The sequence below is a fragment of the Peromyscus leucopus genome, chromosome 11 (assembly GCF_004664715.2).
Source record: "Peromyscus leucopus breed LL Stock chromosome 11, UCI_PerLeu_2.1, whole genome shotgun sequence".
Taxonomy (NCBI): domain Eukaryota; kingdom Metazoa; phylum Chordata; class Mammalia; order Rodentia; family Cricetidae; genus Peromyscus; species Peromyscus leucopus.
In genome coordinates this window covers 42544202-42558712 of record NC_051072.1, presented here as the reverse complement: position 1 = coordinate 42558712, position 14511 = coordinate 42544202, and positions in this window count along the sequence as shown.

Here is a 14511-nt window from a genome sequence, read left to right as displayed (position 1 = left end):
GACTCTCGAAGAGATAAAGGAAATCTTTGATGACTTTAAAAAACTTTGGAGAGACAGAGATCATAAACCAGTAATATCATAAAGAAACTGAGATATTTGCATTGCCCCATGCATAAAAATAATATAAAAGACATATACAAAGACATAAGATAAACTATAGAACTATTATATCAATATATATAAAATATTTAAGAATATTAAGGAAAATTTTTGAGAATATTGAGCAAAGAGTTCATAGATAAAACCCTAGCATGATTCACAATAAGAAATATTAAATGAATTTCTTGAAAATCTAAAAATTTACACTTAAATAAATTTAAGAATTATGAAAAGCCACACAAAGGACTAGGAAAAAAATACTTGCAAAATGCATTTAATAAAGAACTTACATCCAGAATTCATAAACAACTCTTACAGCTAAATTATTAATGTGAAAGACAATTGCATGAATAGATATGTCATCAAAATATGCTAATGGATAATAAGCACATAAAATGTGGCCAACATTATTAGTTATTAAATAAATTGAAATTAAAATAAGAAACTTCTTTATACCTACTGGAATTGTTATAATAAAAAGACATATTAGAATAAATGTTAATAAGATGAAGAGAAATTGGGACTCTTATGCTTCATTGATGGTAACTGTCAAATGTTATAATACCTTTCTTTCATTAACAGCTTGACAGCATAGCAAATAAGTTCCAGGATGGCTCCCAACAATGTCTACCCCCAATGATTCACTGTTTGTCATCAACTTTTATAACAGTTGGCATAACATGTGACTTTCTTCTAACAAATAGAATATAGCGAATGAACTCTGGTTCCAAGACTTTATTTCTTAGAATTGAACTTCTTCCTGTTAGCCTATTGTTTCCCTTGATGACTTTTTGTAAAAAAAATAATAATTTTTGATGGAATAAGTTGTTATTATATTTGTTCTATTCTACAGGAGTCCACATGCCTAGGAAGTGAGGGTGTTCTGGCCTGCAGACATCAGAACACTGATTCCATCATGCCAACAATCCATAAAAACTAAAGGCAAACCTAGAAATCAGCACTTAGACCTATAATCACCCCAAACCCAGATGCCCAGAAGCCAGCATAAAAACACTATCAATAATTTCTGAGACAATATGTCTCCCCCAGACCCCAGGTATCCCATCACAGCAGGCCCTGAATATTCCCACACAGCTAAAGTGCAAGAAAAAAATAAAAACAACTATATGAAAATGATAGCGGTCCTTAAACAAGAAATAAATAAATCTCTTAAGGAAAACAGAAACAGACAATTGGAGAGAACGAATAGATCCATTAAAGAACATACAAACATTTGAAGGAAAGAAATAAAACTGCCCAAGACCAGAAGATGGAAATTGAAGCAATAAAGAAAACACAGTCTGAGGGAATTCTGGAAATGAAAAACCTAGGAATTCCAACAGAAACTACAGAGGCAAGTTTCACCAACAGAATTTAAGAGATGGAAGAGAAACACAGACATTGAAAGTACAATAGAACAAATGGATATATCAGTCAAAGAAAATGTTAAATCTAAAAATTCCTGACACAAAACATCCAGGAAATCTAGGACATAAAGAAAAAAAAGAAAAAGAAAAAAAAAAAACCTAAGAATATTGAGAAAAGAAGGAGAAGAATCTCAGCTCAAAGGCCCAGGAAATATTTTCAACCAAATCATAGAAAAAAATTTCCTAACCTAAAGAAGGAGATGTGTGGTGGTATTGTGTTCCCCAAAATATTGTGTACCTTAATAAACTTATCTGTGGTCAGAGAACAGAAAAGCCACTAGTTAGGCAGTGATAGCACACGCCTTTAATCCTCGCATTCCAGAGACAGAAATCCATCTGGATCTCTGTGAGTTCAAGGCCACATTGGAAATAGCCAGGCATGGTGACTCACGCCTTTAATCCCAGGGAGTGATGGTAGAAGGCAGAAAGGTATATAAGGTGTGAAGACCAGAAACTAGAAGCATTTGGCTGGTTCAGCATTTGGCTGGTTAAGTATTCAGGCTTTTAAGCAGCAGTTCAGCTGAGAGCCATTGGGATGAGGACACAGAGGCATCCAGTCTGAGGAAACAGAACCAGCTAAGGAATTGGCAAGGTGAGATAGCTGTGGCTTGTTCTGTCTCTCTGATCTACCAGCATTGACCCCAATAACTGGCTTCGGGTTTGATTTTATTAATAAGAACTTTGAAGATTCATGCAACAGAGATGGCTATAAATGTACAAGAGGTTTATAGAACACCAAATAGATTGTACCAGAAAAGAAAGCCCTCTCCTCCACTACCACCACATAATAATCAAAACATTAAATATTCAGAACAAAGAAAGAATACTAAAAGCTCCAAGTGAAAAAGACCAAGTAATATATAAAAGCAGACCTATCAGAATTACACCTGACTTCTTAATGGAGACTCTAAAGCCAGAAGGGCCTAGACAGATGTGTTACATGCTCTAAGAGACCACAGATGCCAAGCAAGACTACTATACCCAGCAAAACTTTCAACAATAGATGGAGAAAATGAGACATTTCATGATAAAGTCAAATTTAAATAAGAGCTGTCTACAAATCAAGCCCTACAGAATGTACCAGAAGGAAAACTCCAACCCAAGGAGGTTAACTACACCCATGAAAACATAGGAAATAAATATTCTCACACAAGCAAAACCAAAAGAAGGTAGTTTTGCTGTGTGAGATACACACATACACACACACACACACACACAACAGCAGCAACAACAATAACAAAATAGCAAGGATCAACAAACATGGGTCTTTAATAGCTTTGAATATCAGTGGTCTCAATTCCCCAATAAAAGACAGACTAACACAATGGATGTGAAAACAGGATTCATCCTTCTTCTACAATGAAGAAACACACCTCACCATCAAGAATAAACATTATTTTAGGGTCTAGAAAAAGATATCCCAAGCAAATGGACCTAAGAAGCAATCTGCAAAATAGACTTCAAGCCAAAACTAATCAAAGGAGATGGAGACAGACACTACTCATCAAAGGAAAAATTCACCAAGATGATATTTCAGTTCTTAACATCTTAATATCTAAAATAAAAGGGCAACCAGATTTGTAAAAGAAGCTACTACATCTTATATCACATATTGACTGTCACACACTGATAGTGGAAGACTTCACTTTCACCAATGGTGACCCAGAGAAAAACTAAATAGAGAAATACTGGACTAAAAGACACTATAAACCAAATGTACCTAACAGATATTTACATATTTCACCCAAAACCAAAAGAATATACCTTCTTCTCTGTTGTTCATGGAGCCATCTCCAAAATTGATCAAGTACTCAGACACAAAGCAAGTCTCAACAGACACAAGAAAATTGAAATAACTCCTTGCATTCTATCAGATCACCATGGATTAAAGCTGGATATCAAGAAAAAACAAAAACAAGAGAAAGCTGACAAATTCATGAAAACAAAGCAATACTCGATATAATGAAAAATGGGTCAAGAGGAAAAAATAATAATAATAAATTAAAAAAATAATAAAATAAATAATAAATAATAAAAGTAAATAATATAATAAATAAAAAATTAAAAATTTTCTAGCATTCAATGAAAATGAATGAAAGGCACACCCAAATTTATGGGACACAATAAAAGTGATGCTAAGAGAAATGTTCATAGCACTAAGTACCTACTTTTTAAAAATGGCAATATCTCATACCAGTACACATAACAGCTCTAGAACAAAACTAAGCAGACACACCCAAGCGGATAAAGGGTAGGAAATAATCAAACTGAGGCTAAAATCAATAAAATAGATAAAAAGGAGAACAATATAAAGAATCAGTGAGACAAAGATTTGCTTCTTTGAGAAAATCAACAATATAGGTAATACCTTATCCAAACTAATTAAAAGACAGTGAGAAAATATCCAAATTAACAAAATCAGAAATGAAAAGGGTAGCATAACAACAGAGGAAATCCTAAGAATCATAAGGACATAATTTAGAAGCCTATACTCCACCAAATTAGAAAAAACTAAGAGAAGCAGATAATTTTCTTCATAAATGCTACTTACAAAAGTTAAATCAAGATCAGATAAACAATTTAAATAAACATATAAGCCCTAGTGAAGAAGAAGTAGTTATTAAAAGTCTCCCAGTCAAAAAAGGCCAGGGTCAGATGGTTTTAGTGCAGAATTCTACCAAACATTCAAAGGTGAGCTAATGCCAATACTTCTCAAATTACTCCACAAAATAGAAACAGAAGAGATATTATCCAATTCGTTTTGTAATGACACAGTTACCCTGATACTCAAACTACATAAAGATTCAACAAAGAAAGAATTACAGACCAATTTTCTTTATGAACATAAATGTAAAATAAAATACTTGCAAAGTGAATGCAAGAAAACATCAAAAATATTACCCACCATGATCAAGTAGGCTCCATCCCACAGATGCAGATATGGTTCAATATATGATAATCAGTAAATGTAATCTTCCATAAAAACAAACTAAAAAAAGCATGTTCATCTATTTAAATACAGAAAGGACCATTGAAAAAAAATCCAAAACCCCTTCATGAAAAAAGTCCTGGAGAGATTAGGGATACAAGGTACGTACCTAGACATAATAAAGGTAAGTTACAGCAAGCCTATAGTCAACATCAAATTAAAGGGAGAAGAAGTCAAAGCAATTCCACTAAACTCATAAACAAAACAAGGTTTTCACTCTCTCCACAGTTATTCAATATATTACTTGAAGTTTTAGCTAGAGCAAAAAGACAACTGACGGAGATCAAAGGAATACAAATTGGAAAGGAAGAACTCAAAGAATCATTATTTGTAGGTGACATGATAGTATATTTAAGGGACCCTAAAAATTCCACTAAGAAACTCCTACAACTGATAAATACTTTCAGAAAGTGGCTGGATTAATGCAAGATTAATCCCCTCCACAAATCAGAAGCTCTCCTATATACAAATAGCAAACAGAGTGAGAAAGAAATAAGGGAAACAACACCTTTCACAATAACCTCAAAGAATGTAATAATATCTTGGTATAATTCTAAACAAGCAAGTGAAAGACTTCTGTAATAAAAACGTTAAGTCTTTGAAGAAGATATCAGAAGATGAAAAGAACTCACATGTTCATGGATTGGTAGAATTAACATAATACAAATGGCCAGCCTGCTACCAAAAGCAATCTACAGATTCAAGGCAATCCACATCAGCCAGGCATTATGCAGAAAGAGTCTAAATTGGAGTTCTTCTTGTTTCTCCCCTTGTAGCTCTGGGAATCCTGCAAAAGAGGGGATGGAAAGTTTGTAAGAGTCAGAGGGGATAGAGGACACCAGGAGAATATGACCCACTGAATCAACTAAACAGGGTGTATATGGGCTCACAGGGACTGAAGTGGCAAGCACAGAAACTGCATGGGTCTGCACCCAGTCCTCTGCAGACAAGCTTGGTGTTTTTGTGGAGCTCCAACCTGGGAGTGAGAGTGTCTCAGACTCTTTTGCTCTCGTCTTAAGACTCATTTTCTCATATTGTCTTCCCTTGTCCAGCTTTGGTGAGAGAGTTTTTGCCTTGTCTTATTGTATTTTATTTTGTCGTGTTTGGCTGTTGTCTCTTGGAGGACTGCTCTTTTCTGGGGGCAGACAGAGAGGGACTAGATCTGGGGTAGAGTGGAGGTTGAAGGGAGTTGGGAGGAGGGGAGGAAGGGGAAACCATGGTCAGGATGCATGAATGAGAAAAGAATCTATTTTAAATTTTAAAACAAAAACAAAACAAACAATAACTAAATACTATCATCAGCTACATGAAGATAGGTGCAGATGCTTCCCAGCAAGCTTAATGTAAGAAATAACTACAGTCTTAGCCAATCCACTGATGGAAACCTTATGAGTGACCCTGAGGCAGAAAGTCACCTAAAACATGCTGATTCCCACCACAAAAAAGCTAAGAAAACATAAATAGGTGTTGTTTTAAGCTACAGAGATTCCAGTTGGTGTTTTGTACTGAAGGATAACTGATATGGATAGATTCTTAAAAGGCTAAATATAGACTTGCCATGAAGTCTCCAAATTCCAACTCTAGACACATATAAACTTGGGTAAATTAAAACATACATCTGCTCAAATGGTTAGTCACAAATATTAATAGCAGCATTAGGTTTTAAAGCTAGAAAGTGGAAAAAATCCCAAGTGCTGGGATTAAAGGCATGCACCACCACCACCCACCTGTATGATTTTTTCATATGGACTATTCAAAAAAGATGAGTCTTTTAAAAGAAAATGATTAGTGGGTGCCTACGGTTAAAAAGCAGGATGAACTAGCATCTTTAGAGTGATGGAAATGTTCTCAACTGAGTTGTGATGATACTTATGCAGTTGTACAAATTGATAAATATCATTGAATTATAATAAGGGTGAGTGAGAGTACATATATAAATTTATTTCAATTAAGTATTTTAAAAATCTCAAGGAGATCCTACCTAAGAAGATTACTCTTGCTCACTATCCATTGTATTTCTGAAACACAGACCAAATATAGTCTACAAGAGATCCTTCATCATGCTGTCAGGAACTCCAGCAGACAAATTTGAATCTCCCACACTTTGGCTTCTTTGAGCATCTGAAGAGAGAAATACCATGGTAATCCCTATATATACTTGATGGAAAGGAGCCAGGTCTTGAAGAAAAAGAATTGACAGAGCCTAGAATAAAGAGTGTTAGAACTTAAACAAATAAAAAAGCAGAAGAAAATGAGATATAAGTGAGGGAAATTTTTATGAGATTGGAGAGAAGGTAGAAAATGTATCTGTAAGCAATATATTAATATATGCAATGTAGTATTTTCTTATTTCTGTGTTGCTTTGTTATTGTTTTATGTTTTGGGTTTTTTTTTTTTTTTTTGAGACATGTTTTTTCTATGTAGCCCTAGTTGTCCTAGAACTCACTAAGTAGACCAAGATGGCCTCAAACACACAGAAATCCACCAGCCTTTGCCTCCTGGGCTCTGGAATTAAATATGTGCACCACTATACCTGGCAATAATGTATTTTTTTTCAGCTGTAAAGGATTCCTCTTGTCATCTTATTTTTGTTTCTTATATGCAGGTCATTTTGTCTGTAGTGAACTATATATAGTGAACTGTAAGGAATGGACACTATCTCTGATGCTCCTTGAAACACAGTCAAGAAACTACACTAACTTGCTTCTCTCAAGGAATAAAAGAGGAAACACATCCACTTGTTGTAGAACTGTTTGCGTTTTTATTAAACTGTGTTTTTAAATCAAATGATCTAATCCGCCTCCATTGCCTATTCTCTTCCGATCAATTCTTCCCCTATTCTTCCCTCACTGCTTTTCCCTTCCCACATCATGGGCACTCTTTAACCCAGTGTTTCCATGCCTGTATGAGCTACTGGAGAAGAGGTAGCTTCTTGGGGACAACATCCTTGAACAAAACTGAGTCTCCCTTCACCAGGAACCATCCATTGCCAATAACTTCTCAGCTAGGAGTGGAACAGCAGGACTTCCTGCCCATCCTTGAGCTTTCTCTGGCTTGATTTTGCACGTGTAATGAACATGCACTCACAGCTGTTCATATCTTCCAAATCCAGAAAACCCTGTCTTGCTTCAGTCATCCAATCTCTCTGGTTCTCAAATTCTTTCTGGTTATCTCCCCTTCCATAATGATAGTTGAAGAAAGATGTGTGATATAAATGTTCCATTTAGGGTTGATCAACCCCCAGTCTCTTATTATCTTCATGTTGATCAGTTGTAGGTCTCTGTATTTAATGACTGTCTGCTACAAAAGAAGCTTTTCTACTGAGAGTTGAGAGACTAATTTGACGGTGTAACTATAAGTACCTAGAGGACAATTTAATGTTATGTTTGTTTAGCAACATTTTTGTGTTTGTTTCTGAAACAGGGTCTCCATGTGCAGCCTCTCCTGGAGCTTGTGATTCTCTCTGCCTCCCTAGTGCTAAGATTATAGGCATGCACAATCATGCCTGGAAGAAAACAATAGGATCCTTAACAAAGATTGGTCTTCACAGGTAGAATCTGTAATCATCATAATCATTGTCTTCTCTGTTCAGTAAATATTTACTGAGAAGTTACTACACACAATGTAAATCGTAACCATGCTATCTCTCCAGGCATAAACACTTCAAAGTGGTAAGATTATAAACAGGAGAAATGTTCTCAGACAATGCTCACCCTGTTGTGATCCATCTTTACTCTTATATAACAAAACAAAGACTTGAAGTTGTGAGTTATTCTCCCTGCAAGGTTACCCCAGAAACCAAAGAAGCAAAGAGAGCTGCCAAGTAAGAACTCCTTTTTTCTGGATTCTAAATTGGAACATAGCCATCCTATAAGGTCTGAGATCACAAATCTAATTACTAGTTGTCAATATGTTTCTGAAGCACACCTCAGAAGCATTGCTAGTGGCTGGCAAAGCCAATGCTCCCTTTCCAAAGACAAAGCAATGGAGAGGGTACCCCTGCCTTGTGGAGAAACAGAAAGCATGATCATCGATGCTATGTTTTAAAACATGATTTTCAACTTTAGAGTCTCAATGTGCTCTTGTCTTCACATTCTTTGTAGAAGGAATGTTTATAATGAGTACATCTATTTGATATTGTAATCAAATTGCTGGCATAGACTTTACAGCAATGTCCTTGGCCTTATGTTTTGATGTACGTGAAATCAAGCCAAGTATTCTGTTCTGGAAAGGGCTTCAATACTTCTCTGTGGTGGTAATCTAATTGTACAGAATTATTATTTTGATTGTATGTTAATAAATAAAGTTGTCTGGGGGTCAGAGCTATTAGAGCCATAGCAAGAGTGTGGCGGTGGTGGCACACGCCTTTAATCCCATAAGATCTCTGTGTGTTCAGGGATACAGTCAGCATTGGAGACATATACCTTTAAGACCTAGGGGGCTGTACATTCAGACAGTGACGAGGCAGTCATGTGTTTGGGTTTACAACCAATGAGAAGGCAGAACAACATACTTTAAAAAAAACGAACTGACAGGAAGTAGCTCTCTCTTTTCGCGAAGCTGGGACAGCAGGAAGAAGGGTGAGATTTTAGCTCTGAGCTCTGACTCTCGCTTTCTCTTTTACATTGTTTCTGTGTTTCTTATTTAATAAGACGGTTGGTTACATCTACACTTCTCATTAGCAACCTATGCACAAAACAGATCATTTTAAATATCCATGAATTATTTGAGGAATTCATCCCTACTTGGAAAAGTAATTTTAAAGAAAATAGTAGCCACAGTCTATAAGGAAAGCTACCCTTTGATTATTGAGTGGAATTAGAGGAATGCGCATGAGTTTTAGAGCTGCTTGTAGTGCACAATCCGAGTGGGGGGAAGCCAGAGAGAACCACAAGGAAGGTAATTATAGCTCTAAGCAAGCTTTCGAGAATTTGAAGCAGACTCAGAACTTCTCACCTTAATTGGTTTCTATACAAATATACATAGAGCCCATCTGTCTGTCTGAATACAGAATCTTCTCTGTTTGGGCTAAAACTTCATTTTATGCCTGACTTGACTATATAGATACACAAGAAAGTTTTGTTCTGCTATATTGGAATGTCACAGCGTGACTAACTCAAACCCAAAATAGAGAACAATGTGAAAGCCTGTGAATGTGACATTCAGCTTGAAGGCCACATGGGAATGGTAAAACCACGGAAGTGAAGGGTGGCGCTAGATATGCCCACAGACTGCTGGTGTGGGGTTTATCAACTCAGGGTTGCTTAAGGAATTTTCACAGACAACTTTTTCCCTCCAGTTCATTTTACTCATCTAATTTAGTTCTTCAAATTAAAATTTGATAAAGCATTTGCAAATAGACACATCTTCTACATTAAGTCTTCTAGGTGGGAAAGCAACAGGATGGGTGATTTCTGAATCATTGGCATTCCTGCTTGGCTTTGAGTAAGCAAGGCTATTGCTCTTGTTTTATGCAAAAGGATAGAGAAGAAAACATAAATGAAGTTACTGTAAATAATGTACCAATTTTGTTAATCAAAGATAATCACACATATATTTTAAGTAGTAAAATAGAAGATTTGGGCTGGAATAAAAATTTCAATAATTTTGTCCTCCAAAGACAGGCACTGATAAAACAACAACAAATGAAACAAAAAGAAAATCTCTCTTTCTGGCCTTCAATCAATTCAACTCTTCTCAACTAGCTCCTCACTTCTGCCCTTCTCTATAGTTTGTGAATTTTCCAATATTAGTATGAACCCTTCCAAGTCAATTCAATCCAAATTCTCACCTCTGGTATCTGCCTACCAGTGTCTATCTAATTGGGTCCCTCTTTTTTCCCTGTGCTCCAAGTGATGTCATACCAGCCTTACCTGCCTTCAGCAGGAAGGTTTCTGTTAGGTCTGTTTAGCCAGAATCCTTCCTCAATATATAACACACTGTAATTTTCCACCTACTATCTACACCAACTTGATCTTTGGGTATCAATTTCCAATTTTCATTATTGTATTTACAATTGAACTCAAGCTCTTCCCCTCACTGCAAAAACCCATTGCAGTGGGTACTAAACCTATTCTAATTGTGCTGAGGAAAGTCTGCCATGTCATGTCATTTTTTCAAAAATAAATGAATACTATTTGAGAGAAAAAAAAACACTAAGATCTGCATAGAAAAAACAGCTGTTCCGCTTCCATATTCCCATGATACACACTTCACACTTGTTTTGTACAAACAGCAATAGGAATACTCTATTTGCTTCCTGCTAGAATTGAACCTCTAGCAATAGACATTTATTCTAATGGAGAGCTATACAAAGACAATTTATTAGATTGATTATTTTCTTGAATTTCTAAAATGTGTCCTTCATTAAAAGAGCCTTGGGGTGCAAGAATCACTAAACAGCCTTAGTAAACTACAAGAAAAATAGCAAGCTGTAATGAATAAAACAGATGACCTTTCTAACACATATTTTAATTGAATCCTAATCCATCTATCACTTATAATGCTTTTAGTTTTAATGTATAAATGGATGGATGTTGGCCAGACACAGCACCCAAGGTAGACTATGTGAAAATGTCTCATTTGAGGAAATTATTGGAGCATGGCTACAAATGAAGGGGAATAAAATGACTAATGCTGCAAGTAAAACCATCCTTACAGATCATGAATAAGAACAAGAGGTCCTTGTAGAATAAGCTAGATGTCTGGAGTCATAGCTGTATACCTTATGCTGGGATAGAATGTAAATTATCATTCTTGCTTAGACACTCTCACTTTCATATAGCTGAGTTCTGGGATACCTTTGACAGAAAGATGTGCCTCACTAATACTTTATTCATTTATTCATACAACAATTATACTAAATATCTAACATGCTCAATCTTTTCAAGAATACAAAGATATTTAGACATGTTCCTCATGCACATAGGGTACCTGTGCCCTGCATTTTGATGATAAGGTTTGAATTCATTCCTTACATATTCCTTTCTCACATTTCCAAGATATCTTCCATTAAGAATTTACACATTATTAAGGCTAAAATCACTGTTCTCCACCTTACCTGCACCAACAATTATCTTCAATGAACTTCTATGTTACCCCAATTTAAGTATATTGTACACAGGTTAGTGCCTGTTTTTAGAAGAGAAGAAAGACAATTAAAATATAGACAGGAAATCCATATGTCCTAGTGATACCAACTGGGAGGCAGAACACAGCATGTAAAATACTCTCTTGCACAGTTTGAATTAGTGCACATGCCAGGAAGGCTTGAAGTATTGAAAACAACCTTAAGTAGAAGTGCTATAACAACAACAATAAACCAGTAAAACATATCCTAAATAATTTAGAGAATGCCTATCTGAAAATAAAAAAGAAAGTGTAAATATACAGCAAAGCAAAGCAAACATAAGAGAGACAAGACAATTTTGAGGTAATACTTCTACAAATTAAAGTCCAACTTGATTTCTTCACTTTGTTCTTTCTTGGTAAAACCTAGTGCTTGACAAAGTATATCTTTGAGGTCTAATATTTCATCTTCTACTCAATTTATTCTACTTGAAGGCTTTCCTTTGTAGTTGGGATATAGGATTTTTAATTCCATCTTCATTTAAACTTGAGTCCTCTTCAATGTTTCTATCTCTTTGAAAAATTCCATTTTCAAACCCTGGATCATCCTTGCTGTTTCCATAAGCCTGATGACATCTTTCAGATGTTTATTCTCCCTGAGTTCTTTTCTACTTAATTCCATAGAGCTGTATCTTATGTTTTCTTGAAGCTCCTTGAATTCTTTGATTAAGTTGATGGTTGTTCCTTTAAATTTGGTGTCTGGGTTCATCTAGGCAATTCTCATTGGCAAACATTTCTACAGGACGTGCAGATTTTAGAGGTAAAATATTGGCTTGAATTTTCATATTTTTCTTAGGGTTTCTATTGCTGTGAAGAGACACCATGACCACGCCAACTCTTATAAAGAAAAATATTTAACTTGGTCGGGTTTATAGGTTCAGAAGTGTAGTCCTTTATTGTCATGATAGGAAGCATGGTGGCATGCAGGCAGACATGGTGCTGGAGAAGGAGCAGAGAATTCTATATCTGGATCATCAGGCATCGAGAAGAAGACAGAAACATTGACCCTGGCTTGAGCATTTGAAACCTCAAAGCGTACTGCCAGTGACATACTTTTTCCAACAAGACTACCCCTACTCCAACAAGGTCATCCCTCCTAAAAGTGCCACTCCCAGGTGACCAAGCATTCAAATCTATGAACCTATGGGGGGCCATTTCTATTCAAACAATTACAATACTATTTGTATTTGTATAATGAGATCTGAGCATGTGGATTTTGTTAGATCCATGCCTGATATGAACAGAACAGGTTGGGGCAGAAGAGCCTATGTATGGGCAAGATAGACCTAAGGGTTGGAAATAGCTTCGGTGGAATCAAATCAGCTGGACAGAGGGGACTGGGCTGCTGTAAAGGACATACATTCTGATCCAAGCTTGGAGTACTGGGGACACATATGGCTGGATGAAGAGATCAAATGTGACATAGGAGAAGCTTGTGGATTAGGCAGAGTGGGTGTTGGTGAAAGCCTACAGAATAGGTGAAGCCCAGATAGACGTGGTCACACTAGCCCAGAGTACTGGATGTGGGGCTCAGGCTAGAACTTACAGGTAGGGAAAGGCACATAGAGGGGAGGTCAGGCAGACTTACAGGACTAGACCCTGGAAGAAGATGTGTAGGGTTTAGCTGGGTGGAGATGCTGAATTAGTGTAGGAGGGGCCAGAAATAAAGAAACAGTTCATCCTCTCCAGTTTCAAGCTATTATTATTTAAACCAAAGGGTTTTTTTTTTAGTATATAATATTTAAACAAAAACACTAGAAATTTGTCTTTGTCCTTTAATTATAACATTCACATTTTAGATATTGTAAATTCCATAAAGTCTTTGGCTTATCAATGCAGTTATTTGAAATATTTTGTAAAATTAGTTCAAAAAGTAATTCAGAAAAGTCAATGGTGAGGATGTTTTGTAACATGTCAGTATGGCAGGGGAGGTAAAAATGAAGGATGATCTCTTACAGAGAAGATTGCAAATTTCTGAATTTGTCAAATCAAAGACCACAATGAATATACACTTTAGTTTTATACTCTACTATGTAGATAAATATCTCTGCTCCAGTTCCAACTCTTTATCCTTGAGTCTTTCCATCTTCCTTTGTCATACTCCACAATGTTCTTTCTATTTCTTACTGCTTAACTAACTAAATACATACTTTGTGGGGCATTTCAAATGATACGTTCCAAATGACAATTTTTCTAGCCACTCTATCTTAATCTTCCTTTTACTGTGCAGTGTTATAGGCCAGTATTTCTCAAACTTGGTAGGTCATCACAGGAATCTTGCCTTTACACAACAGATTCGTTGGATCATTTTTTAGTGAAATCCATATTAAAAACCCAGAAAACATCTCCCGAAACGTCCAGTTGCAGTTATATTTAAGCTGTGTGTTATTTAGCATATGGACACTACTTGAACTAAATAGCGCCATATGCATCTTATCATAGACCAAGTGGTAAGCTCTGTTAGTTAAAAGATCCATTGTGCATATGCATGTATGTATATGCATCTATACATGTTCATGTGTGTTCATTACAAGAACTTTAATTACTGAGCTATCTCCATAAATCTGAATGACTCATTTCTTAATCTGGGATCTTCTGTATATTAGTTATTTGATTAAACAAGCAATTCAGTTGGTAATTGCTTTAGGCAAATCTTTTTCTCACTGAAGAACACAATAGTTGATGACAAATATGATCAGATTCTCTGACTGATATAGGAGAGGAAAATGACCTGCCTTATTTATAGAATTCCTTTGACCATTTGAATGATCTTTTGATTATCAGTCAGTATATAGTACTGTGTGTATCTTGGGGTTATTTTATTTCACTTTCTGATGCATTCATTATAAGTAGTATTCCAGTAAAAAA